General features: G+C 35.2%; 2 long non-coding RNA genes across 6 annotated transcripts; both read left to right on the plus strand.

The window, feature by feature from the left end:
• The first annotated feature begins 3729 nt into the window (after positions 1-3729).
• LOC112169066 lies at positions 3730-5241 on the plus strand. 5 transcript variants are annotated; one of them, XR_002924528.2, is made up of 5 exons: positions 3730-3812; positions 3915-4110; positions 4218-4291; positions 4378-4507; positions 5089-5241. It is a non-coding gene; the product is annotated as an uncharacterized LOC112169066 (long non-coding RNA). The 5 variants fall into 5 exon arrangements; XR_002924530.2 differs by having other exon boundaries at positions 3744-3804; positions 4064-4110; XR_005802486.1 differs by having other exon boundaries at positions 3775-3812; positions 4064-4110.
• A 1330-nt stretch (positions 5242-6571) lies between these two features.
• Positions 6572-7260, plus strand: LOC112169015. Its single transcript, XR_002924489.2, has 3 exons — positions 6572-6653; positions 6756-6858; positions 7088-7260. It is a non-coding gene; the product is annotated as an uncharacterized LOC112169015 (long non-coding RNA).
• Positions 7261-18217: the final 10957 nt, after the last annotated feature.

The raw sequence follows: 18217 nt of genomic DNA on the forward strand, positions 1-18217 counted from the left end.
ACTTTGATTCAAGTTTACACAAAACGAAAAGTCGATTTCATGTTCTTAAACCTAGCACCAATTATATCGAAACCCTAAGTGTTTGCAACCACATAAGATTAAAATACAAAAGTTATCTATAACGCAAATTTAATTAAACAAACCCACATAAGCAACTCTCGAATCACAATAATATGAATCTGAAAATTCTCAATTAATCATAAAAATTCCAGAAATTAATATTTGTTCAAACACATATGTCAACTAGTTCATAACCAACGAAATTCAAAGCAAAGGTTACAAAGGAGAATCGGATTACACCGTGAGATGGAGATGGTGATGAACGATTGATGTAGTGGTCTCTTGAATCTCGAAAGCAAGCTGCAAGGTTGGAGATGGATGATGGATGCTCACGGCTATGCTTCTTCTCCCTTGGCCTTGCTTGAACTCGTGGAGATGACTAGAGGATGGAGAAACTCACGGCTATGCTAAGAAGATTTTCTGATTTTTTCTAAAGTGTAAATTGTATGGGGGAGTGGAACCCCTGACGTTGAGAAAGGGGGAGTTTTATATAGGAGCATGGCTAGGGTTCACAAAGCAATCAGAATTTTCCACATAGCTTCAACCAATGATAATTCGCCAAGTAAGCTTGTGATGTGGTCCAACCAATCATAGAATGCCAAGTAAGCCTTGTGATGTGTTCCAACCAATCATAATTCTCTAAAATACCTCCCTAATATTTAATTGCCGAATTTCCTTGAAATTATTCTGATTTTCTTCATGAATTTCGGCCAACATTCTTTTAGGGAATTTAGGGATGAATCTAGACGCCTTTTGAGCTTTTCCTTGGTGCACACATATTTTCCTTCCATAAATATCTCCCTTGAATCTCTCTTTGCGTCATCTCCTTGATTATTTCTGATTTTCACGTTGGCAATCACACCAATTTACTCCTCCAACAATATTTCTTTCCATAAAAATCTCCCAAGAAAATCTCCCCTTGAAATCCTCAATCAATCATCTTTAATTAATTCCCACGTTGTCACCTTATTTTTCCTTAGGTATGACACGGCAAATTTAATCCCCAAGGAAAATATATTTTCCTTTTTAAAAACTCTTCCTTGATTTCCTCCTTGCCATTTCATCTTCATGAAGCTTCTCGTTCCATTTATGAACTCAATTCAGCTTATTTATTCCAAAAACCTGAAAATAGAAGCTTTCTAAAATAAGAAATGGAAACTTTCTTAAACTAAAATGGAAACTTTCTAAAAATGGAAAATAGAAACTACAAAACGGAAACTTTCTACAATTAGGAACTTTCCCATTCGAAGAATGGAAACTTTCCTAAACAGAGTTTTATTAAGGAAATAACGCAGAAAATATAGGGAAATAACAGTTAAAACGTCGCATTAAAATGCTCCTATCAAATTGATAGGAGCATTTTAATGCGACGTTTTACTTGCTTTTCCCTGCATTTTCTGCGTTATTTCCTTAATAAAACCCTGTTTAGGAAAGTTTCCATTCTTTGATTGGGAAAGTTCCTATTTGTAGAAAGTTTCTATTTTTGTAGTTTCTATTTATCATTTTTAGTAAGTTTCCATTTTCGGTAGTTTCTATTTTTCATTTTTAGAAAGTTTCCCATTTTCAGTTTAGGAAAGTTGCCATTTTTCATTTTAGGAAAGTTTCTATTTTTCTTATTAGTTTCTATTTTCAGGACCTCCGAGCTAAAAAGTGGAAATAAACTCACAAATGGAAAGAGGAGCTTGCGAAAGTCAAGGGGAGCAAAGATGAAGAACAATGAGCCACAGAAATGAGCAGAAATGAAGAAAAGAAGTTTTCCTGGTCCAACCAGGAAACCCTGCGAAAAGGAGGAAAGCTTACCTATGAGGTTTCCAACGTTATCATGAAATGGAAAAATGAAGTGTTATGACGTTGGAAGGTGACAAGGCTTGAAGTTGAAGCAACAAGGCCCAAGAACTCTCAAGACTCATTGGATTTTCGGCAAATTGGATCAAAGGCCCATGAAGCCCATACATTTAGGGTTTGTGACGCAAACCCTAGCCCTAAAAGATGTTTTGCCGTGAATTTGCAAGAGAGAAACAAGGAAGAGGCGTCCAAAAATCAGAAATTAAAAGGAGATTTTCTAGGGAGATTTTCTAGAGCTATTTTTATGGAAAGAAAATCTACTTGAAGAAACCCTAGAAGCTTTGCCGTGAAAAAGTAAGAGATAAACAAGGGAGGACGTGAAAACCTTAGGGTTTTGGACGGCAAAGAAATATCCTAGAGAGTTTTAAGGAAAGAGAAAAAGGTGGAGACCAAGAAAAGCTCAAAAGAAGTCTAGATACATTCCTACATTCCCTAAAGAGTTTTGGCCGAAATTAAATGTTAAAAATCAGAAAATATCTCTATATTTCGGCAAGATTATTTAGGGAATTAATTCTGGAATTTTGTGATTGGTTGCTCCACCTCATAGGGCTTATGTGGCAAGAATTCATTGGAGGAAATTATGTGGAAGAAGCAAGCAATAGCCGTGAGCTTTTCTAGGGTTTTGGACGGCTTGGACACCTAGGGGCCGTCCCCTATATATACTCACACATTCTCAACGTCAAGGAGTTCCCACTTTGACGTTTACACTTTGAAAAAAATCAGAAAAACTCTCTCTAGCTAGCCGTGCTCTTCTCCATCCTCTAGGGCAACCACGAAGTTCAAGCAAGGCCAAGGAAGAAGAAGACAAGCCGTGCACATCATCCATCACCATCCTTGAAGATTGCTTTCGAAATTCAAGAGACCATTCATCACTTCACTCATCTCATCTTCATCACGGTGTAATCCGATTCTCCTTGTAACCTTTGCTTTGTAATTTTCGTTGGTTATGCCTTAGTTGACATAATTGTTTGAACAAATATTGATTTCTGAAATTTTATGATTAATTGTTAATTTTCAGATTCATATATTGTGATTTATGGTTGCTTTTGTGTGAGTGTTTGATTAAATTTGCATGATAGAAATCTTTTGTATGATAATCTTGAATGGTTCGAAACATTTAGGGTTTTTATGTGAATGTTGCTACGAATTTGAGAACATGGATCAACTTTTTGGTTTTGTGTTCTTGAATCGATAAGTAGTAAAGGTTTTGTACAAAAACCGAATTTAATCAAAGAAGATTGCAATTAGGTGGACTTTTTCATACTAAGTTGCACATTCGATTTGATAGCCTTTCTAGGTGCTTAATGCGTTAAACATGACATGATTGACTAGCTTTCTAGGGTTTGATTGCATGTTTGATAGGATTAGTCTAGGTGCTTTCGCTTAGGTTAATTAGCATTGAAAGTAAAATATGGGAAATTGTTTGCTTTTGAACGTTTCACATGATCAACTCCTCTTGCATGACTATGATGAACAATGATGAACTTGAATCAATTTTAATCATGAGTTTCGACTTTGATCTTTGTTCTCACATCCCATTTGTATTTTTTATTTTTTTATGTTTTTGCATTTTGATTATTTTGTTAGCTTAGCTTTTATTTTCGAAAAAGAAAACCAAAAACAACAAAATCCCCCCTATTTTCGTAAATAATGTTTATAATTGTAAATACCTTTGTGAATATTATACTTTGTTTTAATTTTAATTGTTTGTTGTCCTACATTGACAGGTGTACCCTCAATCCCCGGAATAGAACGATCCCTATTTACTTTATACTACTAATGACATTTCAGGGTTAAATTGGTCGCTTCCCAAAAGCGACATCATCTCTCCGTGGGCTTCCCCCTCTCAGCCCTTCTCTTCGACCGTTGAGGCGTCGACGACCTTCGCTCTCCTCCACTGTAAGTGGGTAAGAAGTTGTTTGGGTTTTGACTTTGAACATCTCCATGATTTGAACATCTTCAATCGATCTATCTCTCATGAATATCTCCTTGATTTTCTGCGTTTTCAGACGAACAGCCTCAAACTCGATCTTGGTTGCTCGCAGCAAATACTAAAATGAAATCGATTTCATGGTTTTAATGATTATTTGATAGAAAGAAGTTGAATTTATATTAAAGAATAATACTTTAGGTTCATGTATTGTTCTTTTGGATTCAGGAATGTGATGTCCTCATCCCTTCTGCTTTGGGTGGAGTTCTTAATAGGTCTGAGCTTTTCCAAACTCACAGCTTTCATTGTTGTCTATTGTAGAATGCTAAATTACACATAATTCCTTTCGTTTTACTTACATTCATTAATTTCTGGTGCAAAGGGATAATACTTCATCAGTGAGAAGCTGAAAACTTTCTGGGTTCGATTTCTGATTCTTCAAAGTCCGTGTCTTGGGTTTGTTCTCAATCTCTTTTTACTTGGTTTCTGAAGTCAGTTTAAGAAGTTGTCTGACTATTTTTTTTTGTTCGATTGCAATTCAGCATGCTAGTTGCTGCAACTTCTGGAACTGGATTTGTTCTTGGAAGTGGCAGTGCCGTCGATTTTGCTGGACTTTGTTGGATATGTGTTGGTACCATGATGTTTGCAGCATCTGCTAACTCTTTAAATCAGGTTTGTTCTCGTTCTTGTAACATTTTTTTCTTTTTTCGTTTTGCATACATATGTGCATATATATGTATGTAACTGGTATATTATGGTGAGTGTTCTCGCCTAATCAACTTTCCCTTTTATTAGTTTATTTCCAGACTGGAGTTTATTAGTTGTTTGAATTTTGTTGATTTTGGATTTGTTTTATTTAAGTAGATATGAAGGTTATAGACAACCTAGGACATAATCCCCCCTGTATACAAACCTATATGGAAAACTCTGAACAAATATACAAAAAAAAATCATTAGTTAAAATTATTTCAATTGAATTCTCTCAAGTACGATTTATGAAGTTATTACTTTGTCTTCATAAGATAGTTTACTTATACAGCATTGAAGAAACTTTATCAGTTACCTTATTTCTGTTGACTGACTATGGTGTATTTTTACCTTGCACCAGTAAAAGTTTTGTTCAGCAGTTGCTCTTAAGCTGATTTATGTGGTGCAAATAGTGGAACATTATAGTATCTTTACTTCTTTAGTGTTTTAATGTTGACATTTTAACTCCATAACGTGTTGAGCTATTGTAATTTTTTCTGTTATAGGTGTTCGAGAAGTATAATGATGCCAAACTGAAGAGAACGATGCAAAGACCCCTACCTTCAGGACGCATTACTAGGCCTCATGCAATTGCCTAGGCATTTACTGCTGGCTTAGCTGGCACTGCTTTGTTGGCAAGCAAGGTGGCCCCATGAAAATACCCGCTTCTAAAACTATTGTATGACATTAGAATTTATTGGCTATCAGTTTCGGACTAATGTTGCAGTTTTTATGACAAGGTTGTTGCAGGCTAATATGCAGGCAACTGGTCTTGATGCTTCCAATTTAATACTTTATGCATTTCTGTATACTCCATTAAAGCAAATTCACCCAGTAAATACATGGGTTGGCACTGTTGTTGGTGCTATCCCACCACTTCTAGGGTAAAGTGTTCCCTGGTTCTATTTGAAATGTTCTTTCATTGAAATTCTTGCTCTGTTAGTAGCTTTAGTATCTTTGACTATTGAAAAAATGTGTTATGATAATGCTAAGTAGCTATAATCTAAGTGTTTGTGAGTGTGCGTGCACACACCTTGTGCAATTGCTTTCTGCTCTAGGTTGGGCCATTTACTTGTTAATCTCATTTTCTATGTTTCTTTCCTTTGTGTTCATTCAATTTCTCCATGCTACATTCTTATGCCCTTATGAAGTTCATGTGTTTGTTTCTTTTGGGCTCCTACTTTTTACTCCTACTTTTGATAATAGAATGATAGATTTTGCTTCGTATAGGTTGGGTACTGACGGGATTGTTAACACTGATTTGGAGGTTCTCTTAAAAATGTTGTGAGCAAAAACATTTCAAGGGACTGCGGATTCAGGCCACTTACCGAGGCAAGTAACTCTACACCAAGCACATGTCAACTTTATGTTTCCCATTTAAGCATGTACTACCCGATTTTGATCTCATGACATTCACTTAGGTTCACTTTTCACCACTATAGCACCCAAAGGATCCTTGATATTCAGATTTACTTTTGACATTGTGTGATTGTTTATGGATGTGATTACTAGAATTATACGAATCAAAACTCTGTATTACAATATAGCACTTCAAAAGTAATCCTTTACAAAATTATCATATTTTTCATTTGAGGAATGACTTCTAAGGCATTGAGATTTGAATGATCTCTTAAGTTCGTCCACTCCCTTGATTACTAATTGAAATTGGATGCATTGGGTGAGTTGGTAAGAAACCTCATTATCAAGTAATCATGTTTGCAGAACTTGGTGCACTGCTCTCTATGATCAGTTGTTAGGGTTGAAATTTCGAATGAATGGTGAAAAGGAAATTGTGTTTGGAAAGTATAGCTTAGGATTTTCATTTGTACTGGCACTGCATTTTACTTTGAACTGGAGTGGCCTGAACACAGTTTCATGTGTGTAGTTTTAGGTTAATTTTTAGAATTGGATTTCCATATTTTGAATAGAGAAGATGGAATTGTGTATGACAAGTTTGGTTATTTTGATATTTCCCGCAGTTACATTCTTGATTCTCAACAAATACTTTCCCCAGCTGGGACCTTATTAGCCACAATGGAGAAATCAATACCCTTAGAGGAAATGTTAACTGGTAGGTTATGGAAATTGTTATTAAGCATGCCTTCCATCGATGCCCCCCTTAAGTTTTAAAATGTCATAAATGAATTCCTCACACATATATGAACTTACTCAGGATGAAGGCACGTGAGGGACTACTTAAGTGTACTAACTTGGTTTATCAAAAAATGAGTTAAAGAAGCTGTTACCAATTGTGGATGCCAGTTCATCCGATTCTGGTAAATTAGAGCACTTTCTGTTGCATGCACATAATTTATTGAAATTATATTGATGAGAACTAGTATGTGACCCTTATGGAAATAGAAGGAATTGGTTATTTTATTCATATCTAATGTGCATAAATTTAATTTTTCCTTTATCTGTATTCCCTTTATGGTTTTAGCATAGTGAGAACCACATTTGAAAAGAGCTATTAAAGTCTTAACAAGTGTAATTTGTTTGAACTAGCTTCTCAAAAGATTTTACTATTCATAAGGCACACGACATACTTCTGTTATGACGCCTCCTCAGATTCTTTTGGATGCCTTAAGAAAGGCATTCTTGACCATAGAAGCAGTATGCTTGATGGTTATGGATGAGTGCCATCGGGCTACCGGAAGCCACCCTTATACAAAGATAATGAAGGTTGATTTTGTTGTTGTGTTCCTCCCATTTCTTTGTTGTGATTTGTTAAGAGATATGCATAGTTATATCGTTTGTTGTCGACCAACTTGGCAATATTTTCTCTTTGGGTGCAGGAATTTATCACAGGTCTAGTACTCTAGTATGAAGCCAAAAGTTTTTGGAACGACGGCTTCACTGTACTTCGGAAAGGTAATAAATTGCTATTATCTATTGTTTCTCGTCACTCTTGTTTCACTGTATTACTATGTTTTTTGTTAATATAGAGGATTGCTTTTTACATGTCCATTATTGATACAGAACAATACCGCTAAAATTTACGGATTAGGTGTCTCATCCACAATGGACTGTGAAGATCAAATATCTGAACTTGAAAGCATTTGATTCCCAGGTAACCGCCTTTTTTTTTCTTTTTTCTTTTCTTTTTTGAGTTGTCACTGTGAACTACTATTGATGGATCATATGTGGTGATTTACTGTGTTATAATTTGCTGTGATTTACTGTGTTATGACTTATGTTGTGTTATACATTTCTAGTGGGCGGCAAAGAGTCGGAACTCATATACCCAAGAGCAACTTGATGAGGTGCGCATTGAAGCGGCTGACTACTTGCAGACTTTGCTATAGCTAGATCTTGACAAGCAATATAATTTTGAGTAAGGCTAGATTTTGCTGACCATTTTGTAGTAGATGTAGTAATATCAGGATGAATTGTGAACAAATTATACTACATGTAGTTATTGCAGTAGTGGTATCTTCTACACTAGCCTTAAAGTAGGTTAGGGTTTATTGTGCAAAACTTTTGAAACTACCTCAAGCTCTAATTTTGGATAGAAATTAATATAATTCCCTAATATTTAAATTACATTTGAATTTCATGTTATTTGTCGATCAGCTTTCTAGTACCAAATTCAGCAGGAAAGGGATATGAAAAAAACATCAGTTACTGATGAAGAATTGATGTCAGAAAACAGAAATTACATCAGTTTGAAAACAAAAACCGATGTCAAGAATGCGAAAATACATCAGTTACCAAACAAAAACCGATGTCTAGCATTACTATGAACATCGATATATAAACAAAAACGATGTCTACTATAAATAAAGACATCGAGATATAAACAAAAACCGATGTCTAGATCACTATGGACATCGATATATAAACAAAAATCGATGTCTGGTATAACTATGGACATCGATATATAAACAATAATCGATGTCTGGTATAACTATGGACATCGATATATAAACAAAAACCGATGTCTAGAATAACTATGGACATCGATGTATAAACAAAACTGATGTCTAGCATAAATATGGACATCAGTTCAAACTATACTACAGAATGTAGATTGAATGTCTAGTGAAATATTATGTACCAAACACACGAAAAGCTTATGAACCACTGATAGGAGCACAATGTGCGACGATATTAATGAGTATGTGCTCCATTTTAGCTTTGTTTCTCCCTTAAGTTTCGTGTTTTGAGTCATTGAGTCATTTTGAAAGTCTTGTTGAGTGTTTGGAGTGAAATAGGCGGAAAAAGTAAAATTCATGAAAAATCCTAGCTGGATCTGGATTCCTAACTGTCAACTATTTTTGCGGTCTTTACATTTTAATTTCCCTTTATTTTCTCTAGAAAATTCTGATATTCTCCTGCTTGTTGTAGGAAACGTTGCCGGGTTGAAGTCTTGGAAACAGCAATGATGGAGTCATAAAATAAAGCATTAAGATATTTGACCAAGCAATGAAGAAGGGAAATAAAGGAGAAAAGATGTTTTCAGTTGAGGAATAAAAGAAAAAGATGTTTCAGCTGGAAAATAAATAAGAGAAAGACGTTTTCAGTTGGGGAATAAAGGAGAAAAGACGTTTTCAGTTGAGGAATAAAAGAAAAAGATGTTTCAGCTGGAAAAATAAATAAGAGAAAGATTGATAGGAGCAAAAAAGTGTGACGATATTATTAATTATATGCCTCATTTTAGCCTTATTTCTCCCTTAGTTTAGTGTTTTGAGTCATTAAGTCATTTTGAAAGTCTTGTTGAGTGTTTGGAGTGAAATAGGCGGAAAAAGTAAAATTCATGAAAAATCCTAGTTGGATCAGGATTCCTAACTGTCAACTATTTTTGCGGTCTTTACATTTTAATTTTCCTTTATTTTCTCTAGAAAATTCTGATATTCTCCTGCTTGTTGTAGGAAACGTTGCCTGGTTGAACTCTTGGAAACAGCAATGATGGAGTCATAAAATAAAGCATTAAGATATTTGACCAAGCAATGAAGAAGGGAAATAAAGGAGAAAAGATGTTTTCAGTTGAGGAATAAAAGAAAAAAGATGTTTCAGCTGGAAAATAAATAAGAGAAAGACGTTTTCAGTTGGGGAATAAAGGAGAAAAGACGTTTTCAGTTGAGGAATAAAAGAGAAAGATGTTTCAGCTGGGAAATAAATAAGAGAAAGACGTTTCAGCTTGGAAATTAAAAGAATTGCCCCATTATGAGAGGATTTAAGGCCATAAAGGAGACGTTTCAGCTGGAAAAGCCAACCAATGCTCCCCTATAAATAGGCAACATCCAGAACTGAATTAGCATCACTTCCCAGCCAAGATCACTTCTTGACCAAGATAATTCATTGCCTATCACTTCCTGGCCAAAAACCATTCCAAGACTGCCCAATTCACTCCTCAAACCTTCATCTCCTACAAGACTGTGACACCATCCATCCATCAATCTACAAAGCTCTAAGGCACTGAGTCAAGGACGCTCCACCACCATAGCAGAGACGAGTTCATCACCTTGTTGCTAAGCCGCTGAGGAAAGCTTCAAAGTGTAACTATGACTCTACTTATATTTTTTGTTTCGGTTTTGTGTGTTTCAATTTGCAAGTTGTGTAATTGGAGACATGAGATTTTCAGAATATTTTTATTAATATTTTTGAGATTTTCAGTTTATTATTGAGTTAAATTCGAGAATTCTTTTATGATGCATGTTACAATCTTGTGCCCTTTTTCGTGTTTAGGTCATTTTCAGAGTTAGGTTCATAAGTTTGCATGCTAGAATAACGGTGAGAGTTCTTGTGTGTTTTCTTAATTTGCCAAGAGCAATTGTTATTTGTTAAGGCGCTGAGTTAAACGAGTAGTAATTGGTTCTAAAAAGTGGTAAAAACTATGTTTAATGATTAAATGATTCTGGAAATTACGTGTTAAATTCTATGTGTAATGGTTAATTTGCACGTGTGAGTTGATTCGAGGGTTAGATAATACTACTAGTTAAGAGAATTACGCTGAGTGTTTTCGAAATTTAGTAGTATTAGGCTTGGTAAGGACTTTTCCGATCCATGCCTACATTAGAACGAATCAGATAAATGGATTGATCCGCTGAGGCTTTTCATTTGAGCTCTTATCTAGGCATTTAAGATGGGCACATTTTTGTAGCATGTTGAAATGAATTTTCTGTTTTTACACTTAGTAATTTCTGAGTGGTATTGGTCTAGGTTAGGGAAGTCGATCATTGTATATAGTTTTATTTTTTTTGTTTTTATTTTAAGTAGACTAGGAACCAAAATTCAAAACCCCCCATTTTATTATTTTATTTGTTAATTGACCTTTTTGTGTAGGTGTACCCTACAATCCCCGGACTGAACGATCCCTGCTTATCCTATACTGACAACTACATTTTGCAGGGTTAAATTGTGAGGCTATTTCAGCCGCATCAATTTTTGGCGCCGTTGCCGGGGATTGTTAAAATCCCTTGCACTTAAAGTGTCATCGATTTTGTTGTATATAGAATGCATGCTAATTTTTGTACTACACTTGTGGAATGGTGACAAATTGCGGTTTCGGTTAGGCCAAGCTTTAATTGTGATTTAGTTTAAGTTTTGTGAGTGTTATGAAATTAAGCATGTCTTTTATCATTGTTGTACAATTTGTTGAAGTTGTTTTTTTTTAACCATATTGTAAATTGAATGTGTTTCACTTAGATTTTTTTCAGCATGTTGTAAATTGTATATTGTACATTGTAGAATGAATTTTTTTTAGCATGTTGTAAATTGTATGTGTTTCATATAGATTAATATACTTAGGTTATGAATTTAGCTAAATACTTAATTGTTGTAAGTGTGTAAAATCGTATGAGTAGACAAGGGCCCTTTTGTTAATATTGGCCTAAACCCTTCATTAGTACCTTACTCAGGTCTCTTGAGGTTGAGGGCGGCCTTTATTAGCACTTGGAGAACGGTCTAACACATTAGTTAATTTCCCAGCTGAGTAAGGGGCGCATACAGATGGTGTCTTAGGTTGAGACCCTGGGTGATGGGTTCAATTGGATCTCAGAGATACTATAGAATGAGCCTAAACCACTATGTGGGAGTAGCCGATAGGGGCCTAAACCTCAATGAGGGAGTAGCCTCCGTAGTATCACCAAAATGAGTCCTCCCTCTCACTTACCTCTTAATCTGGCCATCCAGCCTTCTGAAACAAAGGAAAGAGACTTATGTCTAGGCGACTATCCCTATATCGTATCTCACCAATAGTAGTGGTTTCTATTGGGCACGACTTACAACTTGGAATCAATTGAGATATTAACTATGTTTATAACAAACTAAAAAAAAAATGTTGTGTGACATGCTTAAGGTATATTGGATTAAACATGACCTTGTCGAGTGTAGCTGTTCTATAGTTCCAATACACAAACTGGGTCCTCTGTTCCAGTACCTAAGTATGTAAATATAAAAGTAACTTAGAAAGTTAAGGAAAGACATAATGTTTGTATTCCTAACCTTGTATATGTTACTAACACTTGATCTGGTGAGTCCTTTGTGGAGCACACATTGGAAGAGATACCCCTCCAGGAGGAACCCAAGGAATGAGCACGTGTGAACAAGGAAAAAAGTCCAGGCTGAAGGACTATAAATATTAAGCGCTGCATGGGAGGCAACCCATTTCAACCGAAGCTGTGAAGGAGCCATCAACGAGAGTTTGACATTTCTACCCTTCACTTGCTTAGGTTGAATTGTACTTGTGTCTTTGTTTGTTTGTTTATTTTACCTTCTCTTATTTTCGTAGCCCCCATATTTAGGGTCTATATACCATATTTTTTGCCTACATTGAGACAATGTAGATTCTAAGTGTGGGGTGGGTTTACACCTTTATTTTAGTTCAAAAAAAAAATGAAAAAAAAATTTCTTTGGTTTTCGAGTCTTTTTGTTTGTTTGAGTCTTAGGATGCCCCTAACGTCTAGGATGAACATGTCTCTGAATTCATGGCTGAAGGTTTTCACAATCGAAATAGGACTTAATTGAATTCTGTGGTTAATCGACGTTGTGATGCTTGTATGAAGATTTGAGATAGGATTGTAACTTGGTTCATTAAGCATGCTAGGATTAAGTCTAATTCATTTGACCCTAAGTGAGCTATTGAGCTAAAATACTTTCTTTTTGAGTGCTTATTGATAAATTCAAAATTTCATGGCTGTATTTGCAAAACCTCATCATTCTTTGAAAATCCAATGATCATGTGCCATAGATTTTAATGGACTAGAGAGTACTAGAACTCGGCTGTTGTGACTGTCAAAACTTGCATGCCATAATATGCACTGATCCTGGATAGGATAGAAGGCATTAGGATAACCACCATAGCCAAACAAGCATGTGTCCCCAATTGTGCCCGTCGTGGGACTCCTTAGAATGAACCCCTTTGAGCCTACGTTGAAAACCTTTGTTTCATCACCCTCACTACCCTACCATGAGCTTAGTACAGGATATCTCTACCCTTGTCTTAGGGACTTAGTAGAGCATGACATAGTATGTAGGGGTGACGATGAAAGACAAGTGTGGGGTGGGGAAAATCCAAGAAAAAAAGAAGAGAAAAAAAAAATTTGCCGTAAAAAAAAAAAAAAAGAAAGAAAATGAAAATGAAAAAGAAAGAAAGAAAAGCGGCAAAATAGAAGAAAAATTGAAAAGAAAACTGTTGGGAAATTGTTGAAGTGTGGTTTTGGACTTTCAAATTTGTAAAAGGCTCAAAGTTGAAAATTATGCCTTTGTCCATTCCCATGTTGGTTAGAGTGAAGGTTTGGCCCAAAACAATGATATTTGGTCTACAAAAATGATGACATAAGGTGGTCCTTATGTGCTCTGCTAGGTCCTTAGGATTTTTGTATCCTTAATCTTCATTTCGAGAACCCTAGCTTAGCCCCATTACAACCTGTTTTAAGTGCTAACTTGATCCTTGAGATGGGCAGTCTTTGGTTAGTGGAGTCAGGTACGCAGTCGAGCTTATGGTTTAGGTCCATTTGTGCACTTAGTCATTTCATGAGGTCTTTAATAATTCTTCACAAAATGCATTTATTGATGAAATATGCAAGCTGTTTGTTGCCTTACAATTTATTCTCTTGCATATACTTGAGAGTGAAGCTTTTAAGCATAGCCATTTCTGAGAGAAAAATCGAGAGTATGCCCTGTGAGTTTGGATTGGACTTGTTCGAAACATGCTATCATTCACTGTATAACTTAAGTTCTCCATATCTTGCTTAGTCATATGAATGTCACAGGTTTATTAACCATGGAATTATCTATGCAATTTTGATTAAGTGTTTAACGTGAAAGCCATGAGTTTGGAGTCTCTGAGACAACAGTTAGGGGAAGTAGAGTCATTTACTTGTTTTTTTTTTGTTGAGTCGTTGTTTTGTTTTGTATTTTTGTTTTGCTAAGGGACTAGCAAAAGCTAAGTGTGGGGTAGTTGATAGGAGCAAAAAAGTGTGACGATATTATTAATTATATGCCTCATTTTAGCCTTATTTCTCCCTTAGTTTAGTGTTTTGAGTCATTAAGTCATTTTGAAAGTCTTGTTGAGTGTTTGGAGTGAAATAGGCGGAAAAAGTAAAATTCATGAAAAATCCTAGCTGGATCAGGATTCCTAACTGTCAACTATTTTTGCGGTCTTTACATTTTAATTTTCCTTTATTTTCTCTAGAAAATTCTGATATTCTCCTGCTTGTTGTAGGAAACGTTGCCTGGTTGAACTCTTGGAAACAGCAATGATGGAGTCATAAAATAAAGCATTAAGATATTTGACCAAGCAATGAAGAAGGGAAATAAAGGAGAAAAGATGTTTTCAGTTGAGGAATAAAAGAAAAAAGATGTTTCAGCTGGAAAATAAATAAGAGAAAGACGTTTTCAGTTGGGGAATAAAGGAGAAAAGACGTTTTCAGTTGAGGAATAAAAGAGAAAGATGTTTCAGCTGGGAAATAAATAAGAGAAAGACGTTTCAGCTTGGAAATTAAAAGAATTGCCCCATTATGAGAGGATTTAAGGCCATAAAGGAGACGTTTCAGCTGGAAAAGCCAACCAATGCTCCCCTATAAATAGGCAACATCCAGAACTGAATTAGCATCACTTCCCAGCCAAGATCACTTCTTGACCAAGATAATTCATTGCCTATCACTTCCTGGCCAAAAACCATTCCAAGACTGCCCAATTCACTCCTCAAACCTTCATCTCCTACAAGACTGTGACACCATCCATCCTGATCTACAAAGCTCTAAGGCGCTGAGTCAAGGACGCTCCACCACCATAGCAGAGACGAGTTCATCACCTTGTTGCTAAGCCGCTGAGGAAAGCTTCAAAGTGTAACTATGACTCTACTTATATTTTTTGTTTCGGTTTTGTGTGTTTCAATTTGCAAGTTGTGTAATTGGAGACATGAGATTTTCAGAATATTTTTATTAATATTTTTGAGATTTTCAGTTTATTATTGAGTTAAATTCGAGAATTCTTTTATGATGCATGTTACAATCTTGTGCCCTTTTTCGTGTTTAGGTCATTTTCAGAGTTAGGTTCATAAGTTTGCATGCTAGAATAACGGTGAGAGTTCTTGTGTGTTTTCTTAATTTGCCAAGAGCAATTGTTATTTGTTAAGGCGCTGAGTTAAACAAGTAGTAATTGGTTCTAAAAAGTGGTAAAAACTATGTTTAATGATTAAATGATTCTGGAAATTACGTGTTAAATTCTATGTGTAATGGTTAATTTGCACGTGTGAGTTGATTCGAGGGTTAGATAATACTACTAGTTAAGAGAATTACGCTGAGTGTTTTCGAAATTTAGTAGTATTAGGCTTGGTAAGGACTTTTCCGATCCATGCCTACATTAGAACGAATCAGATAAATGGATTGATCCGCTGAGGCTTTTCATTTGAGCTCTTATCTAGGCATTTAAGATGGGCACATTTTTGTAGCATGTTGAAATGAATTTTCTGTTTTTACACTTAGTAATTTCTGAGTGGTATTGGTCTAGGTTAGGGAAGTCGATCATTGTATATAGTTTTATTTGTTTTGTTTTTATTTTAAGTAGACTAGGAACCAAAATTCAAAACCCCCCATTTTATTATTTTATTTGTTAATTGACCTTTTTGTGTAGGTGTACCCTACAATCCCCGGACTGAACGATCCCTGCTTATCCTATACTGACAACTACATTTTGCAGGGTTAAATTGTGAGGCTATTTCAGCCGCATCAAAGATGTTTCAGCTTGGAAATTAAAGGAATTGCCCCATTATGAGAGGAGTTAAGGCCATAAAGAAGACGTTTCAGTTGGGAAAGCCAACCAATGCTCCCCTATAAATAGGCAACGTCCAGAACTGAATTTGCATCACTTCCCAGCCAAGATCACTTCCCAGCTAAGATAATTCATTGCCTATCACTTCCTGGCCAAAAACCATTCCAAGACTGCCCAATTCACTCCTTAAACTTCCATCACCTACAAGACCGTGACACCATCCATCCATCAATCTACAAAGCTCTAAGGCGCTGAGTCAAGGACGCTCCACCACCATCGCAGAGACGAGTTCATCACCGTGTTGCTAAGCCGCTGAGGAAAGCTTCAAAGTGTAACTATGACTCTACTTATAATTTTTGTTTCGGTTTTGTGTGTTTCAATTTGTGAGTTGTGTAATTGGAGACATGAAATTTTCAGAATATTTTTATTAATATTTTTGAGATTTTCAGTTTATTATTGAGTTAATTTTGAGAATTCTTTTATGATGCATGTTACAATCTTGTGCCCTTTTATGTGTTTTGGTAATTTTCAGAGTTAGGTTAATAAGTTTGCATGCTAGAATAACGGTGAGAGTTTTTGTGTGTTTGCTTAATTTGCCAAGAGTAATTGTTATTTGTTAAGGCGCTGAGTTAAACAAGTAGCAATTAGTTCTAAAAAGTGGTAAAAACTATGTTCAATGGTTAAACGATTCTGGAAATTACGTGTTAAATTCTATGTGTAATGGTTAATTTGCACGTGTGAGTTGATTCGAGGGTTAGATAATACTACTAGTTAAGAGAATTACGCTGAGTGTTTTCGAAAATTAGTAGTATTAGGCTTGGTAAGGACTTTTCCGATCCATGCCTACATTAGAATGAATCAAATAAGTGGATTGATCCGCTGAGGCTTTTCATTTAGGCTCTTATCTAGGCATTTAAGATGGGCACATTTTTGTAGCATGTTGAAATGAATTTTCTGTTTTTACACTTAGTAATTTCTGAGTGGTATTGGTCTAGGTTAGGGAAGTCGATCATTGTATATAGTTTTATTTGTTTTGTTTTTATTTTAAGTAGATTAGAAACCAACTTTCAAAACCCCCCATTTTATTCTTTTATTTGTTAATTGACCTTTTTGTGTAGGTGTACCCTACAATCCCCGGACTGAACGATCCCTGCTTATCCTATACTGACAACTACATTTTGCAGGGTTAAATTGATAAGAGCACAAAGTTTAGGGTACCTTTTTTTGTAGGTGTACCCTACAATCCCCGGACTGAACGATCCCTGCTTATCCTATACTGACAACTACATTTTGCAGGGTTAAATTGATATGAGCCATGTCCCTCTCATGACAAAGTCTTGATTTTTCTGATCTCTTTTCCCCTTAATGACTCATTGTATATTCCTTGAATAGTGACCAGATACATCCCTTATTCCTCTCCTTTAAATTGCACTAATATCTTCTTCCAATTGTGCACATAATGAACTCCTACAATCAAGAAAAATCAGAATTTAATTAGTGTTATAATCAATAGTAAATAAGATAATCAATAATAAATATTGAATATAAACACTCCCTTTTATCTCCCTGAATTCTTCATGATTTTTCCTTTAAGTTTTCCTTGAATTCATCAGTCAAGAGTTCTTAATGTGATGGACTCTCATTAAAATATAAAAATCAGAAATAAAAAAGTCCAAATGAAGAAAGTTTCCTAAAACAAAATAGGAAATATTTCCTAAAATGAAAGAGGAAAGTTTCATAAATGACTTGTCATTAATTTATGCTTATTTCTGCTCTTTTTCACTTGTTTTCTCTATTTTCAACCATGAAGTAGCTAAAAACACAAACTATATTATAATTATTAATTTTAAGAGAATAACTTAGCCAAATGAGGGAAAATACATATTAAAAATGTCACACTTTGTGCTCTGATCATAAATTGTGAGGCTATTTCAGCCGCATCAATTTTTGGCGCCGTTGCCGGGGATTGTTAAAATCTCTTGCACTTAAAGTGTCATTGATTTTGTTGTTTATATAGTGAATGCATGCTAAATTTTTGTACTACACTTTTGGAATGGTGACAAATTACGATTTCGGTTAGGCCAAGCTTTAATTGTGATTTAGTTTAAGTTTTATGAGCGTTACAAAATTAAGCATGTCTTTTATCATTGTTGTACAATTTGTAGAATTTTTTTTTTTTTTACCATATTGTAAATTGAATGTGTTTCACTTAGATTTTTTTTTTCAGCATGTTGTAAATTATATATTGTAAATTGTAGAATGAGTTTTTTTTTTTTAGCATGTTGTAAATTGTATGTGTTTCACTTAGATTAATATACTTAGGTTATGAATTTAGCTAAATACTTAATTGTTGTAAGTGTGTAAAATCGTATGAGTAGACAAGGGCCCTTTTGTTAATATTGGCCTAAACCCTTCATT

This window comes from Rosa chinensis, chromosome 6 (assembly GCF_002994745.2).
Source record: "Rosa chinensis cultivar Old Blush chromosome 6, RchiOBHm-V2, whole genome shotgun sequence".
NCBI classification, from domain to species: Eukaryota; Viridiplantae; Streptophyta; class Magnoliopsida; order Rosales; family Rosaceae; genus Rosa; species Rosa chinensis.